The sequence below is a fragment of the Oncorhynchus kisutch genome, unplaced genomic scaffold (assembly GCF_002021735.2).
Source record: "Oncorhynchus kisutch isolate 150728-3 unplaced genomic scaffold, Okis_V2 scaffold1297, whole genome shotgun sequence".
In the NCBI taxonomy this organism is placed as follows: domain Eukaryota; kingdom Metazoa; phylum Chordata; class Actinopteri; order Salmoniformes; family Salmonidae; genus Oncorhynchus; species Oncorhynchus kisutch.
In genome coordinates, this window is record NW_022263242.1 from 42036 (window position 1) to 50816 (window position 8781).

An 8781-nucleotide genomic window follows, 5' to 3' on the forward strand; every position below is an offset into this window, starting at 1 on the left:
CCAAAGCCATCCCTAGTATTTCAATGGCCCCATCCCTAGATCAGAACAAGCCTCCCCCTCTCTTTCTGTGTGTGAGCGCGTACAGCCAACTCTCCTCACAACCCTTCTGTGTAGAGCTGTTCTGTGCCATTTGTCTTTGGCTTCTACGCTTGCTCCCTTGTTGAACAGGGAGTACACACAGTCTGTGTCCGCTCAGCACCGACAGCATCAGAGGGGTTCTGATACACAAGACAACAGGTCATATTACAAACTGGTAGTAACCAGGCTGAGTCCCAAATGGCAACCTATTCCCTATATGGTACACTACTCTTGACCTGAGCCCATAGGACTTTGGTTTAAAGTACTGTACCAAGTAGGGTACAGGTTGCCATTTTGGATGCAGCCCCAGTTTCAAAATCTCTTTATTTCAGGAATTGTATCCAAAACCCAAGTGACTATTCCGTCTTGAATGTCCACTGTACTCTGGATGTCAGCATTTCCAATCAGCAAACGCAAACACTCCGAATGTCCGTTGGTTGCTAGAGGAAGATAAACAGAGAGGATATAAAAATGTGAGATGATTGACCTTCAGTAGCTAGAGATGGAAAAACTGAGAAGATATAAGAATGTGAGATGATTGACCATTGGTAGCGAGAGGAGGATAAACAGAGAGAATATAAGAATGTCAGATGATTGACCATTGGTAGCTAGAGGAGGATCAACAAGAGGATATAAGAATGTCAGATGATTGACCATTGGTAGCTAGAGGAGGATCAACAGAGAGGATATGAGCAGATTGCTGGACGACTATAACCTTCACATGAACAGACAGATTTCAAGAACAGTGGTGTTGGTAGATGACATCCTCATGATGTTAACACAGCAGATAATAAAGAATTTTGGGGCTGAGGCCATTGAAGCCTGTCACTTGCTAGCTGTGTACCTGGCTCTGGATAGAAGTCTCCCCTGTGCACTGATCTAGGATCAGCTTACCCTCCCTAGATCCTCAATCATTAGTGGAGAACATGACAAAAAATGACCTTAGATCAGTGTCTCGTGGGCATTTTCACACGATACCATCCCTAGAGTGGACATAGTCGTCCTAGCAACATGACCAAACAAATGGCCATCTTGGTCAGGAAAACTTTTTAATTACAGAAGCTCTATGTGATATCCTTATGTCTACCTGCAGCGTGGATGGGGGTCCTCTTCAGAGTGAAGTCTTTAACCAGGATGGAGGCTTCCTGGTTGATGAGGACGTCAACACACTCCACAAGGCTTTTTAAGGCAGCCAGGTCCAGAGGGGTGCGCCCCTGGCTGTCCCTCACGTCTAGATCCAGCAGAGACTGAACCAGGACCTCCATAGCATGGTGGTGACTGTGGTACGCATGAATAGATATTCACTCTTAATATAATCAATGTCCTAGAGTAGACCAGTGGTACACCTGAACAGAAATACAGTGCTAGACCTCTAAAGTAGACCAGAGTCTTTCAATCGGGAGCCCATTTTTGCTCCTGCCCAGCATAAACATCGGAGGTTCCTGTCAAGCGTGGGATTGAGAAACAAACACTCTACTTCTCCTCTGAGGTTGATTAACTCAAATGGCAAAATAAGGAAATCATCCTCATCATCACTGTGTAGAATATGCATGTATTTTACACTAATCAGGAATAGATCGGAATATGGTGTGTGAGTCTGTCTGGACAGTCAACTTCCTGTGGAAAATCTACACCATGCTTGCATCCCAGATAGCACCCTATTCCCTATGTAGTGAACTACTTTTGATCAGGGCCTATAAGGATCTGATCAAACGTAGTGTACTAAATAGGGAATAGGGTGCCATTTGTCATATGGAGACCACTACAGGAGCAGGTAGGCTTTACTCACAGCGAGGTGTAGAGGGCTGATGGGAGCTCTGACATCAGATTCGTTCAGGATGTCTGTCCCTGAGGTTTCAATTAGTCGAGGAAAGAGAAGAACGGCCAGTTCAGACTTGGAAAAAGAACATCAAGAGTGACGATGCGTCCACGACAAACATGCAGCCACACCTTAAAACCTACTGTTGGGTTCTGAGAATATGAAATATACGAATTCATGTCACTGAGGGAGAGAGCTTAATGTATAACGTTTACATTATGTCAGGATATGTTTTTGTTAGCCATCAGGCATCCTATGGGTGGGATCCTCTGGGATGAGAAGAGACACAGTCTGGTACCAATCACCATGTCAGCCTTGAGTTGGGGAGGAGTGAGCACTTTGGGGTAGCGGTCAGGTCAGATGAAGTGAGGAAGAACAGATATCACTAAGGTTCTGTCTAGCAACAGAGATGCATTGACTGTTTAGATGTGTAGGAGGAGACTCAGCATAGGAGAGAGGATTAAATATCAGTGCTTGTGTGAATATGTTTTTTGTCTAATGCAGCTGTCTTGACCCTCTGGGAAGAATAAACTTGGTTCAAGCATTCATAGTGTCCGTCGAGTTTTTACTCTGAGAATTAGAACCTAACAGTTGGCACTGCGAGCAGGGTTCTCGAACGCTGTTGGATTTGGGTGTATTAGCAGTAGCAATAAAGAGAGGTTGGTTTTATGCCCTGTTGGGGTGGGGAACCATGACAGATTATGTGGAAATAGGAAGACAAGTGTGAATCATTTTGGTAATGTGTGTTATCAACAACAGTGATATTTGAACAGATTGGAGATGACTATCCATAACAATAAAATCCTTCATACAGTGAGGTTAGGTTACCATGCTTGTCCTGCCCCACAGCTGTAGACACAGCCTTCTCCAGGTCCTCAGACACTAGCTGGAGATCCATTACAGGATGTCTGTCACCTCACTGAGCCCCTATTGCAGGTTAGGGGTCACATCCACTTGAATGTCCTTCATATGACGAACCTCCTACAGAGCAAATGAGGAAAACATGATATATTAGGATTTATGTTAGTAGCAATAGAATATGGGAATTTTATCTCAACGCTACCTACAGCTATCATATTTATTTATGTATGTGATCTATGTAAATAAATAAATATATCACAGCTGTAAAACTGTGAAGGACTATAGGTGGAGGCCTACCCATTTCCCAGGAGCATTGTAAAACGTGGATTTGGGTACAGTGTTTATTTCCCCCTAATATCTTTGAAGATTACACCTAAAATAATTAGGCCTACTTCTTTCTACTGCTGATCTGAGACCATTAGGGTTAATCATTACAGATATAAATGCAATATATGGAGTAGAAAAGATTGCCTGCCCACCAACTTGATAAGAATCAACATGTGTTCTACATGGTCTATTTCTATCTGAACGTAACAACTCAATCAAGCTTGTTAATTGATCGTTAAGCCATGTTTGTCAGGTAAACGGTCATTAGTGGCCTATATAAGCCTCATACAGGCCATGGGAAGACATTACCTGTTGATAACACAGACTATTTTCATGATCATGGGAGGTGTGAGAGAATTGCTGCTCGTTGTGATGACTGTGGGGGTTGTCAAAGGTTGGTTCACTAATGTTTAAGGGATTTGTTTGGTAAATATGCTTAACTTTATAAGTTGGGTATTAATATTTGACTGTCTGTATCTTCCGCGTTGGTCATCTTTTATTCTTCACTGCTATTAATATATGTAGCTATTTTGTGTGAACTCAACTTCTGTCAACACTTTCTCCTCAGTTTCTTGTTACCCTGTTGGAAAGTCCCAGAAGCAAGATCAAGTCTCTCTGCAGAGGAGACTTGGAGGTAAGTGTTTCTTTCCACAACCCTTCTAGCTATGTTCTTTGTCACTGTCTATGGTGCTGCTGTGTTTGACACTCATTCAACAGCATAGAGTAACTCAGTCTAAATAATGTTGTCAAACCTTTTGCTTGTGTACCTAAACCTAAATTTTTCAGAGCTGTCATCAAATGACGTCTCCATTGTGCATGCCCTGGCCTTGCTCCGATCCATAGGGTCTGACGCGAAACAAACCAGAGAAGGTACGGCCTGAAACATATACTTTGAAAACTGTTGGCTTCATGTTGCTCAAAATTCGATTAGCAATTTGGCCTAGACCGTGTAGAACAGATGTGTTGCTGTAGAATACCCAACTGTTCCTTCTGTTTTTTCTCAAGAGTATTTAGAGACCAATGAAGTAGAATCCCAAGCTTCTCCAAACCATGGTAGTTCTCCGGCAAATGATGCCCTGTCCTCTGAGGAGAAGCTGAGGCACATGTCCTCTGACGACGCCACCTCTGAAGCTGCCACCGGCCCGTCCTCTGACGACCTCACCTCTGAAGCTGCCACCGGCCCGTCCTCTGACGACGCCACCTCTGAAGCTGCCACCGGCCCGTCCTCTGACGACGCCACCTCTGAAGCTGCCACCGGCCCGTCCGTCTGACGACGCCACCTCTGAAGCTGCCACCGGCCCGTCCTCTGACGACGCCACCTCTGAAGCTGCCACCGGCCCGTCCGGCGACGACGCCACCTCTGAAGCTGCCACCGGCCCGTCCGGCGACGACGCCACCTCTGAAGCTGCCACCGGCCCGTCCGGCGACGACGCCACCTCTGAAGCTGCCACCGGCCCGTCCGGCGACGACGCCACCTCTGAAGCTGCCACCGGCCCGTCCGGCGACGACGCCACCTCTGAAGCTGCCACCGGCCCGTCCGGCGACGACGCCACCTCTGAAGCTGCCACCGGCCCGTCCGGCGACGACGCCACCTCTGAAGCTGCCACCGGCCCGTCCGGCGACGACGCCACCTCTGAAGCTGCCACCGGCCCGTCCGGCGACGACGCCACCTCTGAAGCTGCCACCGGCCCGTCCGGCGACGACGCCACCTCTGAAGCTGCCACCGGCCCGTCCGGCGACGACGCCACCTCTGAAGCTGCCACCGGCCCGTCCGGCGACGACGCCACCTCTGAAGCTGCCACCGGCCCGTCCGGCGACGACGCCACCTCTGAAGCTGCCACCGGCCCGTCCGGCGACGACGCCACCTCTGAAGCTGCCACCGGCCCGTCCGGCGACGACGCCACCTCTGAAGCTGCCACCGGCCCGTCCGGCGACGACGCCACCTCTGAAGCTGCCACCGGCCCGTCCGGCGACGACGCCACCTCTGAAGCTGCCACCGGCCCGTCCGGCGACGACGCCACCTCTGAAGCTGCCACCGGCCCGTCCGGCGACGACGCCACCTCTGAAGCTGCCACCGGCCCGTCGGCGACGACGCCACCTCTGAAGCTGCCACCGGCCCGTCCGGCGACGACGCCACCTCTGAAGCTGCCACCGGCCCGTCCGGCGACGACGCCACCTCTGAAGCTGCCACCGGCCCGTCCGGCGACGACGCCACCTCTGAAGCTGCCACCGGCCCGTCCGGCGACGACGCCACCTCTGAAGCTGCCACCGGCCCGTCCGGCGACGACGCCACCTCTGAAGCTGCCACCGGCCCGTCCGGCGACGACGCCACCTCTGAAGCTGCCACCGGCCCGTCCGGCGACGACGCCACCTCTGAAGCTGCCACCGGCCCGTCCGCGACGACGCCACCTCTGAAGCTGCCACCGGCCCGTCCTCTGACGACGCCACCTCTGAAGCTGCCACCGGCCCGTCCTCTGACGACGCCACCTCTGAAGCTGCCACCGGCCCGTCCGGCGACGACGCCACCTCTGAAGCTGCCACCGGCCCGTCCGGCGACGACGCCACCTCTGAAGCTGCCACCGGCCCGTCCGGCGACGACGCCACCTCTGAAGCTGCCACCGGCCCGTCCGGCGACGACGCCACCTCTGAAGCTGCCACCGGCCCGTCCGGCGACGACGCCACCTCTGAAGCTGCCACCGGCCCGTCCGGCGACGACGCCACCTCTGAAGCTGCCACCGGCCCGTCCGGCGACGACGCCACCTCTGAAGCTGCCACCGGCCCGTCCGGCGACGACGCCACCTCTGAAGCTGCCACCGGCCCGTCCGGCGACGACGCCATGGATATCTGACGTGGGACATGCAATAGTTAACGGGTACTCTAGTCCAGTGTGTAACTGCATTTGCTTGTTTTGGCTCAAATAAACATTAACTGTAATACTTGTGTATTGTTTTGGTGGTTCCTACTTGGAGCTGAGGTCTATGACCTGACTTGAGTAACTGGGTTGATGGCAACATTTATTTTGCATTATATCCATGCGCCAGCAGTATTACTCTGACCCCTGTGTTTTAAATTACCATTTGACTTAAGCTACATTTGCTCAGTGTTGGTCCATTTATGCTAGTAGCATCACATGATACCTCAAACAGCATTTTGACGCCATTTCCGGTCACAACTTGCAGACTTGTTTACGTGTTGCTGTGTGTTTTGTTGCCTACTTTGCTACATGACAACTTTACGGTTTTTACTTTATAATTACCGTTTATATTTTTGGTTTTTCCCCTCGTGTCAGGGTTGCGTCAATTCGAATCTGGTATCAGGAAAAATATAAAAATGAGGCACCGACGTATGCTATGTATTTTTTATTAGCTAAGCAGTAAGTGGTAAATGCAATTTTCGTATATACGGGCTCTCTGTCCCACCTCGCAGGGCAAAACAGAACTGACTTGTTCCTGACAAAGATATTTAATATACTCTGACAGAAGTAGTTCCTGCTTCCGAGCCGGCCTGTCAGAGTAGAGACTAGGCTGGGTGAGTCTAAACCACGCCCAATCGTTGATTGTTGGCGCAGAGGCTGGTCCCAGCCCTCTAAGCGCTTCAGCGGTCAGTCGTTGTAGCTGTGTAGATATGCAGTTATCAGGCACCTGGCTCCTGTTATCTAACAAGACTGTTCTCGCAACACTACGTTCTGAATGTGCCCCCCCCAACTCATTGCACAGGTCCGGCCTTCATGTTATGTATTTTTCCATCATGAGAAAGGCCCATGGCCCTGAAACTGTTAACAAGGGTTCAAGTCAGCTATGTTGCATAACACATACATACATCCACACAAGCCAACAGCAGATAATATTAAATCACATATGGTAACGGGCTATAGTGCATAACACAGAATCCTCATACTCCGGACGCTTTATCTGGACATGGTTCGTCAGGACCTCCAACAGCCGAAGCTAAGTAACATTAACATGATGCCTTCTAATTGCAGTCGCTGTACTCATACAGGAGAACGATCGCCTTACGGTGAGGATACAACTGTGCTACAAGCCCAGCTTCAGACGCAATCGTTAGGCAAGGGTAATTTCTGTGTAGGAAAGGATGAAACAGCGTCTGTGCCACCAGTAAGTACAGATAGTAACGTTAGTATAAATCCCCTCGCACGGTCCCCGCAGCCGGACAACTTTCTCACGGTTTCTGGAGGGTAATGCTGTAGGAATGCTCAACCGGTGTCGCTCATTCAGCCGACAAACTTTCAACCGGTTTTCCCCATTAAGCAACGAGTCGGAGTCAGAGGCCGAGCCTTCTCTTGTCTCTACTCCTCCCGTTACGGGGTCTGAGACGCCGAAGCTTCCCACCATTAGCTCTGACAAATTGAAAACTCTCGTCATTGGCGACTCCATTACCCGCAGTATTAGACTTAAAACGAATCATCCAGCGATCATACACTGTTTACCAGGCGGCAGGGCAACCGACGTTAAGGCTAATCTGAAGATGGTGCTGGCTAAAGCTCAAACTGGCGAGTATAGAGATATTGTTATCCACGTCGGCACCAACGATATTAGGATGAAACAGTCAGAGATCACCACATAGCTTCAGCGTGTAAATCAGCTAGAAAGATGTGTCGGCATTGAGTAATTGTCTCTGGCCCCCTCCCAGTTAGGGGGAGTGATGAGCTCTACAGCAGAGTCTCACAACTCAATCGCTGGATGAAAACTGGTTTCTGCCCCTCCCAAAAGATAGAATTTTGTATATAATTGGCCCTCTTTCTGGGACTCACCCACAAACAGGACCAAGCCTGACCTGCGGAGGAGTGACGGACTCCATCCTAGCTGGAGGGGTGCTCTCATCTTATCTACCAACATAGACAGGGCTCTAACTCCTCTAGCACCACAATGAAATAGGGTGCAGGCCAGGCAGCAGGCTGTTAGCCAGTCTGCCACTAGCACAGTCAGTGTAGTCAGCTCAGCTATCTCCATTGAGACCGTGTCTGTGCCTCGACCTAGGTTGGACAAAACTAAACGTGGCGGTGTTCGCCTTAGCAATCTCACTAGGATAAAGACCTCCTCCATTCCTGTCATTATTGAAAGAGATCATGATACCTCACATCTCAAAATAGGGCTACTTAATGTCATATCCCTTACTTCAAAGGCAATTATAGTCAATGAACTGATCATAATCTTGATGTGATTGGCCTGATTGAAACATGGCTTTAGCCTGATGAATTTACTGTGTTAAATGAGGCCTCACCTCCTGGCTACACTAGTGACCATATCCCTCGTGCATCCCGCGGAGGTGTTGCTAACATTTACGATAGCAAATTGAAATGTACAAACAAACAAAAAAGACGTTTTCATCTTTTGAGCTTCTAGTCATGAAATCTATGTAGCCTACTTCAAATTTTTGGTGACTTTAATATTGACATGGAAAAGTCCACAGACCCATTCCAAAAGGCTTTCATCATCGACTCAGTGGGTTTTGTCCAACATGTCTCTGGACCTACTCACTGTCACAGTCATACTCTGGGCCTAGTTTTGTCCCATGGGATAAATGTTGTGGATCTTAATGTTTTTCCTCATAATCCTGGACTATCGGACCACCATTTTATTACATTTGCAATTGCAACAAATAATCTGCTCAGACCGCAACCAAGGAACATCAAAAGTCATGCTATAAATTCACAGATGACACAAAGATTATTTGAT

At 49.6% G+C, this 8781-nt stretch overlaps 1 protein-coding gene and 1 pseudogene across 5 annotated transcripts in view; one reads left to right on the forward strand and one right to left on the reverse strand.

The window, feature by feature from the left end:
• The window catches only part of LOC116365834 (uncharacterized), a 28959-nt gene extending 25694 nt beyond the window's left edge, over window positions 1-3265 (reverse strand). For 2 of the 4 annotated variants that reach the window (XM_031818215.1, XM_031818212.1), the window contains exons 1-4: window positions 2726-3265; window positions 1868-1926; window positions 1166-1356; window positions 84-518 (exon numbers count right to left, since the gene is read on the reverse strand). The gene's annotated coding sequence lies outside the window, so the exon portion shown is untranslated. The remainder of the gene's footprint in view (window positions 1-83; window positions 519-1165; window positions 1357-1867; window positions 1927-2725) is intronic. The other 2 variants (XM_031818213.1, XM_031818214.1) reach the window with 2 other exon arrangements.
• Window positions 3266-3346: 81 nt separating this feature from the next.
• LOC116365835 (polysialoglycoprotein-like) lies at window positions 3347-6021 on the forward strand (annotated as a pseudogene). Its single transcript, XR_004208195.1, has 5 exons — window positions 3347-3479; window positions 3654-3719; window positions 3872-3955; window positions 4091-5006; window positions 5192-6021. The product of XR_004208195.1 is annotated as a polysialoglycoprotein-like (transcript).
• Window positions 6022-8781: the final 2760 nt, after the last annotated feature.